The following is a 14,376-nucleotide window of genomic DNA, read 5'->3' on the forward strand; positions in this document are numbered from 1 at the left end:
ATCCTCTTGAGTGAGAGAGATAAAGAAATACTCCTTGTTGATCCCAAGCCATGGAAACTAGGCAGAGAGAATATTTGAGGTCTACCCAAGACTTTTCATTCTTTTTATCACCAAATATCATGTTAATGTGTCCTGACTTACTCAGCTTTTACTACCTTGAACAACGAGTTCTTTATTTATTTTGTGTGCAGCACATGTATGTATGTGTATTCATGTGTGTGCGCGCATGCAGGTGTGCATGCGTGTATGTGTGGGTGTGGAAGCCAGAGGGTGGCATCAAGGTGCTTTCTTCAGTTGTTTGCCACCTTATTTGAGGGGGATGGAACCTCTCGCTGGACCTAGAACTCATTGGTTTTCCTTGGCTGGCCAGGCAGTGAGCTGTCTCTGCCTTGACACACTGGGATTACAGGGCTGTGCTGCTTAGTGAGGTCTATTTACCCAGATACTGGAGATCTAAACTCTCATCCTCATGCTTGCTTGGCAAGCTTTACCAACCAAGCCATTCCCCCAGCCCCTCCACCTTTGTTTTTAATTATTTGTTTGTCATTTCACTAATGCCAAGATTGTTAGTTACAGATTGTTTCGTTGCAGCAGACAGATATTCCACTCAACATTTCTCATACAAAACAGTGTTAGCTAGTTACAACTGAACAGTGAAAACGTAGAACCGAGTATAAGCATGGCTTTACTTCATGAATCAGCATCATCATGGTGTTACTTCTCTGTTTTGATTTGGTCTAAATTTCTCTCCATTTATTCTATCCTAGGGATGTGCTTGAAGCAAGGCAGTGCAATGACTCGTCTCTGTGTCCACTTGAGGATCTAAAAGGAGCAGAAGTGTGCTGTCTTCTTCCTGTGTTTTAAGACCATGAACTAGTATCTGGCCAGGCTTGAGTAACAAGTCCTATCTGTAGTCTTCAGTGAAGAGATGACCAATAAAGATAAAGTGATAGCCACAAATGTGCCGACGGATAAAAGCCACATATATAAATTTAAATTGTTGTAATAGCCACGGTTTTAAAATATAGAAAAGGATTAGGGGATTTGAGTATGGTTCACAGCTGTTAATCAACATTCAAGTGGCTGAGGCAGAAGGATTATGAGTTCAAGGCCAATCAGTGTAGGCTACACAACAAGAAGTGTGTGTGTGTGTATGTGTGTGTGTGTGTGTGAGAGAGAGAGAGAGAGAGAGAGATTTTATCTAACCAACTAAAAAATATTATTTTAACATGTAATCAACTTTACTGAGAATTTTACGTTCTTTACTCACACTGAGACATCAAAAGTGACCATTTTAACAGAGCTTCCACACCACAATAAACTGAAGGTGAGATGAGACATACTTTGAGAAACAGTATCCTAGAGGCATCTTTATTTCCTTGATGCTTCCAGTTTCACCTTTGGAGCAGTCAGAGAGAGGCCTGCTGAGATGTTTGAGCTCAATAAAAAGGGCTGGGTTGTGTTGTGCCTGTCACATTGCTGCCCTCTGTTGGTCATAATATAGATCACAACCCACATAAACAAAACTGGACGTTTGATGTTTCTCTGGCAGCCTTTCTTCACAGGCTCTTAAATGCCTTTCTTTTCAAATTTTGATGCATCACAGAGCATAAGAAATCTTCCTGGGGTTACTGTGGATCATCTTACGCATGTCTATCAGGATTTTCCACTGTGTGTTGCATTAGAATCCTGTCCTCCAAATCCACACACAGTTCACGTCAGTCAGCTATCCATCGCAGGTGTTCCTGCCTTCTGTTTCTGAAAATGTTTCTACTTCTTTTTTTTCCAAGGTCTGATCATTTATTTGTTACCCTTACAAACTTATTTTTGACTGGACTCAGACTTAGAAGTAGAAGCTCTCAGCGAGGACAGCCTTCGCCTCTTCGCAATCTGTTCCTGGCCCTTTTCTTTGGCTTCCTTCATTCTCTTGGCCAAAAGTTTAGCATATTCTGCAGCCTCCTCCTTGTTTTTCTTTGTTCGTTGCTTCTTCAGAGCAGTACGCCAGCATTTGTGTTGCAGAACACGCGGAGTCACAAGACGCTGAATCTTGGGTGCCTTGGTCCTGGGCTTCTTACCTTCTTTGTTTAAAGGCTTTCTGACAACGTACTGGCGGACATCATCTTCTTTAGAAAGATTAAAAAGCTTTCGGATTCTGCTAGCTCTTTTAGGTCCCAACCGACGAGGCACAGTAGTATCTTCAGTCCAGGAATATCCTTCTCTCCTTTTTCTACAATAACCAAGTTGAGAACACTCAGATTGGCATCCACAATGCATCCTCGGACAGATTTGCGCTTCCTCTCTCCGGTTCTCCTTGGTCTATAACAAGAATTCCCCTTACTCAACAGCAGGCGCACTCTGCCATGGGTCAGGACACCTTGTTTCATGGGAAAACCTTGTTTGTCATTGCCGCCACTGATTCGGACCACGTAATCCTTCCACTCTTCACCCAGGGCATCTGCAGCCACTTCCGTGGCCATGCACCTCTCATAGAAGATCTGAAGCTTGCGTTCATCGTCCACTTCGATGAGCTTCTGGCAACCGGTGGCTGGGAAGGAGATATTCAGCTTCATCTTCGCACAGCCGACCGCCTAGGAGGCGCCACGAAAAAGAGTCTACTTCTTCTTAAGAAAGCAAGTGGAGCAGATGCTTTTATATCCCTAAGCTTTACATAGGTCAACCATAAATAATCAGATGATAATGTCACTTTTATGGCTTGTAAAGACACTGCTTGATATATTTGAAGAAAATTATAATTTTATTATAAGACCTTAAAATTTGAACAATGACATTATTTGCTGACATAGAAAAAATTTAAATTTATGATCTCTTTTTAAAGTCTGGTTCAAAATCCTTCTCTTTTGTAGGTGTACCTTGAAATATTTATGGATAAAATGGTATGGTGATTAAAATTTGCATTAAGTAAAACAGCAGGAGGGATGTAGACAGTGACAAAATGGGAGAACATTGGCCACAGTTTTGTCATTGTTGAAGCTGGATGAGAGACACATGAAGGCCGTTTTGCTATTTTATCCATTTGACCTGTGTTTGAAAGTACCTCCAGAAATTTAAAAAATTTAAAAAACCAAAATTTTATATTCTTCGAGACACTGTATATAGTACTGTATACAATGTGGTAACTACAGGATGACCTGTTGGCTAGTTACTACCATGGGTTAGAACTTCCTCATTTCTTCCTAAAAGACAAGCTCCAGGCTAGGCATGCTGACTCACACCTCTGAGCCCAGGATTTAGAAGGCAGAGGTAGGTAGATTACTGCAGGTCTGAGGCCAGCCTCTTTCACATAGTGAACTCCAGACCAGCTATGGCTACATATGAGACTGTCTCAAAAAACAAAACCGAGGACAGTGTTGGAACACACCTTTAATCTCAGCACTTGGGAGGTAGAGGCAGGAAGATCTTTTCAAATTTGAGGCCAGCCTGGTGTACATAGCTGGTTCTAGGACAGTCAAAGCAACACAAAGAAACCCTGTTATGAAAAAGAAAGAAGAAAATCAGCAAAACAAAGCAAAAAAGCTGAACTAAAAGTAATTGCAGCTGGCTCAGAGGCTCCTGTAGAGAACCCAGGTTCAGCTCCCAGCACCCATAGGGTGGCTCACAACCATTCACAACCCTAGTTCCAGGGAGCCCAACAGACATGCACATGGTGCACATACATATAGGCAGGCAAAATATCTACAATATAAAGTAAGATAAACATCTTTAAATTAAAAAAATAATTAGCTACAAGCACTTCTATAAAATAACGAGAACATATTTAGTCAAACATTCTAAGAAGAGATATCTAAGAAGATATCTTCAAGAGACAGATATCAAAGAGATGGAGTATCTCACCTAGTAAAGTTCTTTTCTAAGCAAGCTTGAGACACTGAATTTGGATCCTAACATCCACACCATCTGAGCATGGTGGTACTCACCTCCAATCCTAACCCTACATTTAGTTAGGAGCCACACTTTAAGAAGCTCTGTATTATAAAGCCCATTTAATAGTCCCCCAAATAGTTTGTTTGTACGGTAGTTATAGCTCACACATTGTCTCCATTTAATCTGCATTTAACTGATTCACTTTCAAACATACTCCTCTGTTCCTCTTTAAAACTGTCATGCCAAGTCTTTAAAAATTATTATTATTATTATTATTATTATTATTATTATTATTATTATTGTGTGTATGAGTGTTTTGCCTGCTTGTATGTATGGCACCAGGTGCGTGACATGCCCATAGAGATTGAAGAGAATGTCAGTTCCTCTGGAACTTGAGTTACAGACAGGTCTTATCTGCCATGCTGGTGCAGGAAATGGAACACCAGCTCTTTGCAGGAATAGCAAATGCTCTTAAACACTGAACCATCTCTCCAGTACCCTAATAGTTTTCCTAACACTTCAATTTTTTCTACTTTATCTCTAGTTCCATTAATCCTGTGCGTAACAATAAATTCATAATCTCAACATGTATTTATTTATTTGTATGCCCCAAATGTTGTGATCATTTAACTTCATTTTTCTTTCAGTCTTTTGGTGGCTAAGAAGAACTCCTTCAGTGAAAGAGAAATAATGAGAATTTTCAAGGTATTTACCCTCAAGTGCTGTTTCCACTTGGAGAGGTTTAATTCTGTGAGGACAAAGACTGTGAAGAGGCAAAGCTGGCGGAAAATGGTTTGAGAGACACACTTCAGTTCTCCAGTTCGCCTTATCTCAGCTTTGCTGAGGGGTTAAGCAAACTGGTTCATTTTCAATCAGTTGAGCCAATCATCAGTATAATTGTGTTGGTTCAAATCCCATACACACAAAAAAAGGCCATGTTTGGAATCTGAAGTCCTGACTATGAATTCTGTATTAGTCACTTATCAGACTTGGGAGCTTCAAATAGCAGCTTAATCCTACAGAAGCAGAAGTCTCCTACTTTATTAGCAGAAATGATAGGCTGATGATATTGACGTTGTCTCTATGTAGACAAGGGTTAGTATCTGCATAATTCCCCAGCGGTGCAAAGTCACTCTATAAACACACTCATCTTTAGTGCTGTGCACCGCGCCCCACCCCCTCCCCTTCCCAGTTCCTGAGTTTCGGGCAAGGGGCTGGAGGTTGAGGAAACACATGCAGAGACAGACCAACACACGGACCTCCAATTGCTGGTACAAAAGCCCCTCTTTAATAGCACCATGGAGGCTTAAATACCCTGCAGTCAATGGCCAACAGATGAAAATCCCATCCTCTGATCCTCTAGGCTAGGCACAGCTTCTAGTAACTTCAATTAGAAGGCTTTAGACAGGGAAGAGCAGCTGAAGGCCAGGACTCAATTAGTCCCAACATTTAGGACCCCTGAAGGCCTTACACTTCAGAACCACCTTCCCTACCCTTTATAGAAGAAGTCAAGTGACTTAAAATTCATTTGCTAAACACTTAAACTCACTTGCTTGACAAGTGCGCCGTGTGTGTGATAGTCCTAGAATAACTTCTGTTTTTAAGTACTTTCTCTGGACCAGATACATTATTTGTAAGTTTTCTCTAATACTCTTCAATGGAAGCATCATCATTATTAATTGCATCATTATCATATATGAGAAGGGCATTATTTAGAGAGACAGGCAGAATAATCCCAGGCACAAGTGAAAGAATTGTAGAAGGAATATTTCTAGCTGTAGGCCTGACCTACATAGTTCTTGTCTGCCATACTGGAAATTATTACATCCATCTCTCTCTCTTGTTTCTATTTCTCTCATGCCTCTGTGCCTCTTCTCTGTCTAATAAAATCCTCACCACCCTTTAAGGGGTTTTAGCCCATCGCGACACTTTCCTTTCTCCTTCTTTCATAAGTCAGTTGGGTAGTGGGGAGGTAGTTGGCGAGATGTCTCTTTGAATAAAGGCTCTTGCTGCCCAGCCTGACTACCTGAGTTCTGTTCCCAGATCCTAATGGTGAGAGTTGACTTTCACCAGGTTATCCTCTGACCTTCATATGAACTACACACACCACCTCCTATAAATAACTTTAACATTTTAAAAGTGTTTAATGTGGAAAGAACTAGCTTGGGTACGGGGGGGGGGGGGGGGGAATCAGCGAGCATAATACACGGGAATCAGAGCCTCCCTGGAACTTACTTAGGTGCTGGTGGCAACAGACAATGTTAACAAATGAATCAGAGGATGACAGTTTTCATGGGAAAGAAGCACCAAGGCAGGGAGAATGAGAGCACAGGGTGAAGAAAGGTTTGCTGGACCACATTAGAGTGGTCCATACAGACCTCCCTGAGAAAAAGGATTTGGGATGGGGCTGTGAGAGAGGTGAAGGTGGCAGGCTGGGTCAGGGAGGTGGAATCGGGGTCTGGAGGGATGACTCAGCAGTTACTCTCTGGCTGTTCTTCCAGAGAACGGGGTTTGATTCCCAGCACCCGCACAGTGGCTCACAGTTCCAAGGAATCTGTCACCTTCCTCTGGCCTCTATGGGCCCTGCCTGCACCCAGTGCAGAGACACACATGCAAGTAAAACACTCATATAACACACAAGACTTTAAATGAAAACCATCAAAAGGGGCAAAGGAGTAGGTCACTTGGGTGGCAGTAGGTGGAGGAGCCTGAAGGGGTAGTGTGTGTGAATGAAAGAAGTCCTGCCCAGGCTGGCTCACTGATTACTCTTATAACTGCTTGTACATGTAGTCACTTCCTCAACTAGACTGGGATGTCCCCACAATCAGGGGATCTTGTTGATAACTCTTGCATCCTCTTCTGTGTGAAAAATGATAGTTTGTACCTAGTCTTGGCTTCTGTCTGTCCTTGTATCTAGAATTATTTTTATGGCATTATGATAACCCTGTTCCTACACCAAAACACAGTTTCCTTTTTGAAACTTTCTACTTTCCCCTCAGTAACCATAAACAAAAGGCATAGTGGAGTAATACTACCCCCTTCTGGGAAGTTGGTGCTAGTAGCTTTTGACTAAATTCTTACAGACAATATTAACAAAATACTTATTTATTGTTTGGACAATCAATCACCACTTAGATTATTTTGATAGAAATTTTGTTAAAAAGTATCTAAGAAAAAAGTGTCTCTCAGAAAAAAAAAGGAAATGGTTAAGATACAAAGCATAAAAAAACCAGCAAATGCACAGAGCAATGGACTGTGTAGCAATTAGTCTTAAAGCCACTGGGCCCGTTCTTCTGGTACTTGTTTGTTTGCTTGCTTTTGCTCAGAATAAGTAATATATTATCCCTGGTAAATCTGTACTGAAGGTATGGTAGATCAATGCCAGAGACGAAATCTTCAAACCCAAGAGTATGAGAGCAGAAGCTTGGGAGATAGATAGCTCAGTGGGTAAAGTGCTTGCTGGACAAGAGTAGTTGAGATTTCCCAGAACCCAGTTAAAAGATGGTCATGGCAGTGTGAGTCTGTAACCCCACATTTGATAGGTGGAGACAGGAAGATCATGGAAGAGACTTGATGGTCAACCAGACAATGAAGAGCTCCAGGTTGAGTGAGAAGCCCTCTATCAAAACATAAAATAGAGAGTGATTCAGGAAGTTACCACATACCAACTTCTGGCCTCCACATGCATGGGCACAGGCCCCACCCCAAACTTCTTGAGTCCAAAGGGATCCAGGTATGTTGCTTGGCAATTAGAAATGTGTCTAGAATGAGGAACCAGGCATAAACTTGTCGAAAGATCTGAGGCAGATACGTTGGAGTCTGACATTTACTGACCACACAACCTTAGGTATGTTTTTAAAATTCTTTGGTATTTTTTCTTTTCCTATAAAACAAGATTAATCATACCTGCCTTGCAGTTATGATTTTAGGAGCAGTATTTTCTTTAATGTTTGTAATATAGTAGCTTTCCAATAAATGGTAGCATGCCTATTATAATTATGGTTTGCAAATGACTCCTGAAAGATCATTCACTTATGAACAAAAGGGATAATTCATTACTGGTCAATCCCATAGCCATAAAATCAATATGAAGATTTGAGAAGTAGTGTTGTCAAACTGGCAGAAGCTGGAGGTCCTTTGAGATTTTTCCATAGGAAGTTTGGGTAAACCATTGTTCTTGCCACATCCACCCTCCTACCCTAGACTCTCTGCTGGTCTCTGCCATCATGAGTTCTAAGTTAGCTTGATTCCTTTGTACCACTCTTTTTTCCTTAAATTTTTTTTAGTACATGTAAATGTGTGTGCATGTGCACATGTGTGTGTGAGAGAGAGGGGGGAGAGGGGACAGAGAGAGTTAGGGTCTTTCACTGAACTTAGACCCCATTAATTGGCCAGACTGAATAATCAATGTACTCTGGAGATCTTCCTGTTTCCTCCCTCAATCTTACTCCCAAGACTGGAGTTACAGATGTATGCTACCACACCCGGCCTTACATGTGTGTTAGGGATCTAAAATCATGTCCCCAGCACCATACTTAGGTGTTTTATATAGGAACCTCTATCACTGCTGGTGGAATTTATTACAGACTCTGCTGTGGGAACTTCTTTAGCCAATAGCCTTTAAGATACGAGGCCACTTGGGCATGGTCTCTTGTTCTATAAATGCAGACATAAAGCTTGGGCAGACTCGCTCTCTCTTTTGGCTGTTGGATTCAGTTCCTGTTCCCCGCTCACGCAGAGGACTGTTGATCTGAGTCTACCTCTAAATAAAGAACCCTTTATTATACTCAATCCTGAGCTAGGGTGGAACTACCTTATCACATTCATCTACAAGACTCCACTTTGCAGCTCTGCTGCCATCACTGCTGTATTCCAAGCAACTAGAGTAGGCACAAAGTCATAGTTCTGCCAATCAGATGGATTTGCCAGAACCCAAATTAAGGGTGGCACAAAGAGGAGTTGGAGAGATGGTTCCAATATAAAACACCCAAGTATGGTGCTGGGGCATGATTTTAGACTCCTAGCACACAAGTTTAGTGGCACACATCTGTAACCCTGATGCTGAGAGCAAGGTTGTGGGAGGAGACAGGCAGATCTCCAGAGCACCTTGGTCATTTATTCTGGCCAATCAATGGGGTCTAAGTTCAGTGAGAGACCCTATTTCAAAACAACAACAACAACAACAACAAAAGCAAAAAAAGGTGAAAAGCAAGAGGACACCCAAAGCCAGCCTCTGGCCTTCACACACATGCACATACATATACTATATGGAGTAGGGACAGAGTGGGAGTGGAGGGGGAAACAGAACAATCAAGTAATAAATATTTGTTATAGGTAGTTATTGTGACTTGCTCTTACTTAAGAAAAAGTGCCTTTTTCTTGTATAATTGGCAAATAGAAAACGTATTTGATATGGATTTGTGTTGTGAAATTATCAACTAATGAATACATTTTTCTATATGTGAGGATGACATGGAAGGTCTGCTCTCACTGAAAATCCCAAGCATGGAGATCGTTACCTGTGGTTACCATGCTGTACTCCAGGTCTCCAGAACTCATCCAAAGACCGAGTTTGTACGTTTTCATCAACATCTCATCACATTGCCCCATGCTGCCCTTGTAACATTGACAATGACTGTTCTATTCTACTTTCTGCTGCTATGAATTTGACATTTAAGAGTCATGTATTAATAAGATCATGCAGTATTTGTCTTTGGGTGCATGGTTTACTTCGTTTAGCATGATGCCCACTTGTTCTATAGTCTGTATGTTGTCATAATAGGATTTCCTTCTTCTCATGCTTGAATAATGTTCGTGTGTGTGTGTGTGTGTGTGTGTGTGTGTGTGTGTGTGAGAGAGAGAGAGAGAGAGAGAGAGAGAGAGAGAGAGAGAGAGAGAGAGAACATGCATTCGTATTTTCTTTGCAAAACATTAATGGACAGTAACATTGTTTCTTTCAGGAGTGTTATAAATAATTCTGTGGTGAACATGTAAATAAAGATATTTGCTGTGGGACAATGGTCTTGTACCCTGTAAAGATTTGTCACTTGTATTGTTTTAATAAAACACTGATTGACCAGTAGCCAGGCAGGAAGTATAGGTAGAGTGACAATGCAGGAAGTAGAGGAGGGGTGACCAGAACAGGAGAATTCTGGGAAGAGGAAAGGCTCAGTCTTTAGTCATCACCTAGACCCAGAGGAAGCAGGATGAGAATGGCTTGCTGATAAAATGTACCAAGCCATGTGACTAACACAGACAAGAACTATGGGCTAATTTAAGATGTAAGAATTAGTTAATAAGAAAGCCTGAGTTACTAGGCTAACAAGTTTATAATTAATGTAGACCTCTGTATATTTCTTTGGGACTTATCAACTCCGGGACCAGGTGGTCCAGAAACCTCTGCCAACAAATATTTCATCAGTATATTGATTCTGTGTGTGTGTTTTGAAATAGAATTTCTCTGTGTAACAGCCCAAGCTTTCCTGAAACTTGCTTTGTAGACCAGGCTGGTCTTGAACTCATAGACATCCACCTGTTTTTACCTCCCAAGTGCTGGGATTAAAGGCATGTGCCACTACCATCCAGTCAGTATACTGATCTTATTTCCTTTAGCTCTATACCCAAAAGTTAAATTCTGGATCAAATAACGGTTCCATTTTTATTTTTTCAATAGTATGTGTATCAGTTTACATTTCCATCCACAGATTTACTTTTTCCCCCACAACACTTTCTATTTTTGTCTTTTTTTAAGGTTGGTAATGCAACCTAGAACCTAGAGTCTGTTAGACAAGGACTCTAACACTGAGCTAAATTCCTAGTTTATCTTTTCTTTTTGTAATAAGTGTTCCAACAGTCATGAGGCTACCATGTTCTATGGTCTTCTATAACTATCTCTTTACAAGTGCTCAGATAAAAGCACTTTAAGTTTTGCTGCTTGGAGGTGTCTCAGAGTCTGCAACGCCAAAAGATGGCTTATGGCAGATTACACACAGAAAGTGAAGGAGCAGCAAGACCCAGAACCCAGACCTCCATCAGTTCAGCATCTTTACAATGCCCTTTCTCATCTGGATCCCATAGAGAGAATGGAGATGATGGTGGTGTTTCTGCTTAGAACACTTACTTCATTGTCCTTGCCTGGACCACCTTTTTTGTTTGTTTGTATTTTTGGATATTAGGTACCACTTCTTCAGGGGAACTGGCCATCCCCAACTTGATCAGTGTTGTGGGACTGGTGTGGGAGGTCCTTCTGTACATATGTAGCTTTTATTGGTTAATGAATAAAGAAGCTGATTTCAACCAATGGCTTAACAGAATATAGCCAGACTAGAAGATAGATAGATAGATAGATAGATAGATAGATAGATAGATAGATAGATAGATGTGCCGTGTAGCTGCCAGAGGAGAAAGACACACGCTGCTTATGGAACCTTGCCTCATGATAAAATATAAACTACAGCAATAAAAATGGGCTAAGAGATAAGAATGAGCTAGAAATATTCATAAACTAATAGGCCAAAAAGGGTGGTAATTAATACAGCTTCTGTGTGTTTATTGCTGTTCTGGGCAGTCGGGAACAAACAAGTGGCCTTCATTTATCAGTGAGACTTAGTCCTCTTAGGTCAACATGTTTCTTCCCGTCACTTGTCATGGAACCATCTAGTTATGGAACTACTGTCCCACTAGACTCTAAATGCTGCAAGGTCATGGGATGGTTATGACTTAGTTCTCTTTTGGTTCCCTGATCAGTGGAGGAGTGACTAGATAAATAAGCTGGCAAACACCAGGGAACATGCGTGCTGTCGCCCCTCGTGTGGTTAGGACTCATGCTCAGGTAGTTGTTGGGCTGCCCTGGGAAATCACTTCATCAGTTTGGTTCTCTTTAACGTCTTCTACTTGGCTTCTTATTTTCTTTATCTGATGTACACTTGACATTCACTGTGCTCCAGTCCTCCTTCCCTGAGTCCAGAATAGTTTCTTTACTCGGTGGGGCCTTATTTCTTTGGCCAGATACCCAGAAGAAAATCCACTGGTGAGCTGTTACACAAGAACAGAAAAAGTGGGATTAAGACCCGCATTACACAAGAACAAAATAAATGGGATTACATTCCCATTACACAAGAACAGAGTAATGGGATTAAGATTCCCATTACACAAGAACAAAATAAATGGGATTAAGATTCCCATTACACAAGAACAGAGAAATGGGATTATGACCCCCCATTACACAAGAACAGAATATATGGGATAAAGACCCCCATTACACAACATGGAGCACATGGGATAAAGACCCTGCAGCACAGAGCTTATAGCCGTCTGCTCATCTTCCATCTGCCGTTTCTCCCTAAGGCAAAACCTGGAGCCAGCCTGGATTTAGTAGAGAACATTTGGAGAAGGAACAATCAGCAGATGTTCATTCTGTCAGCGACTCTTCCCCAAGGCGGAACTTGGAGCTAGTGTAAACTTAATAGGGAACATTTGGAAAAGGGACAATATCAATGAATCTCTTAATGGGATGCTTTCAAGATAGGGATTAGGGAAGCGATTAGATGGAGTAGAATTATTTTAGGCTAGGACTCATTTAGGGGATCCTTCGAACTCTATTGTGTGGGCATCCCCTGTTACACTACAATGGAGGAAATGATCTGTAAATGCCTGAGGGAGCTTGAGTAATAGCTCTTAAAGGCCTTGTAGCTGGCTTGGGTGTTTCTGTTCTTCATGGATAAGAATCATGGGTGGATGGGCAAGAAGCTTTTCCTGTGCTGGGATTGGTAGACCCTTGAGTGCCCAAGGCCTAGAGGCTTGCCAGCCAAAACCAGAGGCTTGTAGTTTTTAAGAGCTAGGTACCAGTATTGTTCGTGTCTTTAAAAGACAGACTTATGGCACTCGGAACTCAGGTTGAAGGCTTGTGGTTTTGTGTTACAGCCACCCACTTGTGAGCCACTGGAGTCATGTGTGGTCGAGGCAGACAGCAGTACACTACAGTAGGTAGCTTTTTCTACTGTCACGGCTTTCATTCAGCCCCGGGTGCTGGGACCTTCAGCCCTACAACAGCAAGGGTTACAGGAGCTTGATTTGGGGTCTTGTCATTCTCAGTTATTAATAAAATGTGTCTGAGACTGGGTCTCCAATGCCTGGCAGCTCTCTGGAACTCTTCAGCTGCTTGTCATTACTGCCAGTGTCACAGCTGCCTGTCTCTGTGCTCTTTCGACTATCATTTTCTCTTTCATGTTACTCTGTGACTCTGCTTTACTAAGGCTGAAGATCAAAAGTAGGCAAGAAAAGAGCACTCCAGAGAAGTCCTTTATTAGCCCTGAAATTTCAACACCAAAAAGATCATCTAGTTATACAGCCAGGGGCCAGAGGGGTGTGTGCCAAGGGTGTCTGTACCAATCATAGAAATCCATGCAAATGAAGAACCATGTTTGTTCTAGAGGAGGTCTAGAACAAGTGAAGTCTCTGCTCTGGCCAGGGTGGAAATGGCAGGTGATGGCAAAAAAAAAAATTAACCACTTGCTATTTGAAACAACTGTGTGTGGCAGTGCCTTCAGAAGCTGGAGCTGTGTTTGGGGAACCAGCAACAGTGACTTCTCTATGACTGGTTTCCTAAAGGCATCTCTGGAGGAGTGTTCAAAGCAACTAATATTAACACAACGGTAATCTGATAGGCAAGATTAAAATCGTCCTAATCCTCCAATATCTTATATTTTTTAAAATTAGTTTTATTGAACTATACATTTTTCTCTGCTCCCTTCCCTTCTTCTTCCCTTTCCTTCAACCCTCTTCCATGGTCCCCATGCTCCCAATTTACTCAGAAGATCTTGTCTTTTTCTACTTTCCATGTACATTAGATCCATGCATGTCTCTCTTAGGGATCTCATTGTTGTCTAGATTGGGATTGTGAATTGTAGGCTGGTTTTCTTTGCTTTATGCCTAAAGCCACTTTAAGAGTGAGTACATATGATATTTGTCTTTCTGGGGTCTGGGTTACCTCACCCAATAAATTTTTCTAGATCCATCCATTTGCCTGAAAATTTCGATGTCGTTATTTTTTTCTGCTGTGTAGTACTCCATTGTGTAAATGTACCACATTTTCCTTTTCCATTTTTCAGTTGAAGGGCATTTAGGTTGTTTCAAGTTTTTGGCTATGACAAACAATGCTGTTATGAACATAGTTGAGCACATGTCTTTGTGGCACAATTTACTCATTAGAAGAAACATTTGCCTAAGGATGTTCCATATTCAAGAGAAGGTGAAATCAAGTCTACTTTTTAACTTAAAAAGTGATAAGTTTTGGACTTGGCTTAAATACACTATGATGAGAATTGTTCCATCAAAGATTATCAGAAATAATTTAACATATAATAAACAAAGAAGGGCATTGGCCAGTATTTGGTCATATGCCTATATATAGTTGTATGGAACCTGGAAAAGGAAGTTGCAATTCTGAATGCCTACCTGTCCTGCTGGACACTCTGCTAGTGTATGAAAGGGCAG

General features: G+C 41.4%; 1 pseudogene; it reads right to left on the reverse strand.

Moving 5' to 3' along the window:
- Positions 1–1,767: 1,767 nt before the first annotated feature.
- LOC142835078 (small ribosomal subunit protein eS6-like) lies at positions 1,768–2,605 on the reverse strand (annotated as a pseudogene).
- Positions 2,606–14,376: the final 11,771 nt, after the last annotated feature.

Source organism: Microtus pennsylvanicus, chromosome 14 (assembly GCF_037038515.1).
Source record: "Microtus pennsylvanicus isolate mMicPen1 chromosome 14, mMicPen1.hap1, whole genome shotgun sequence".
NCBI lineage: Eukaryota > Metazoa > Chordata > Mammalia > Rodentia > Cricetidae > Microtus > Microtus pennsylvanicus.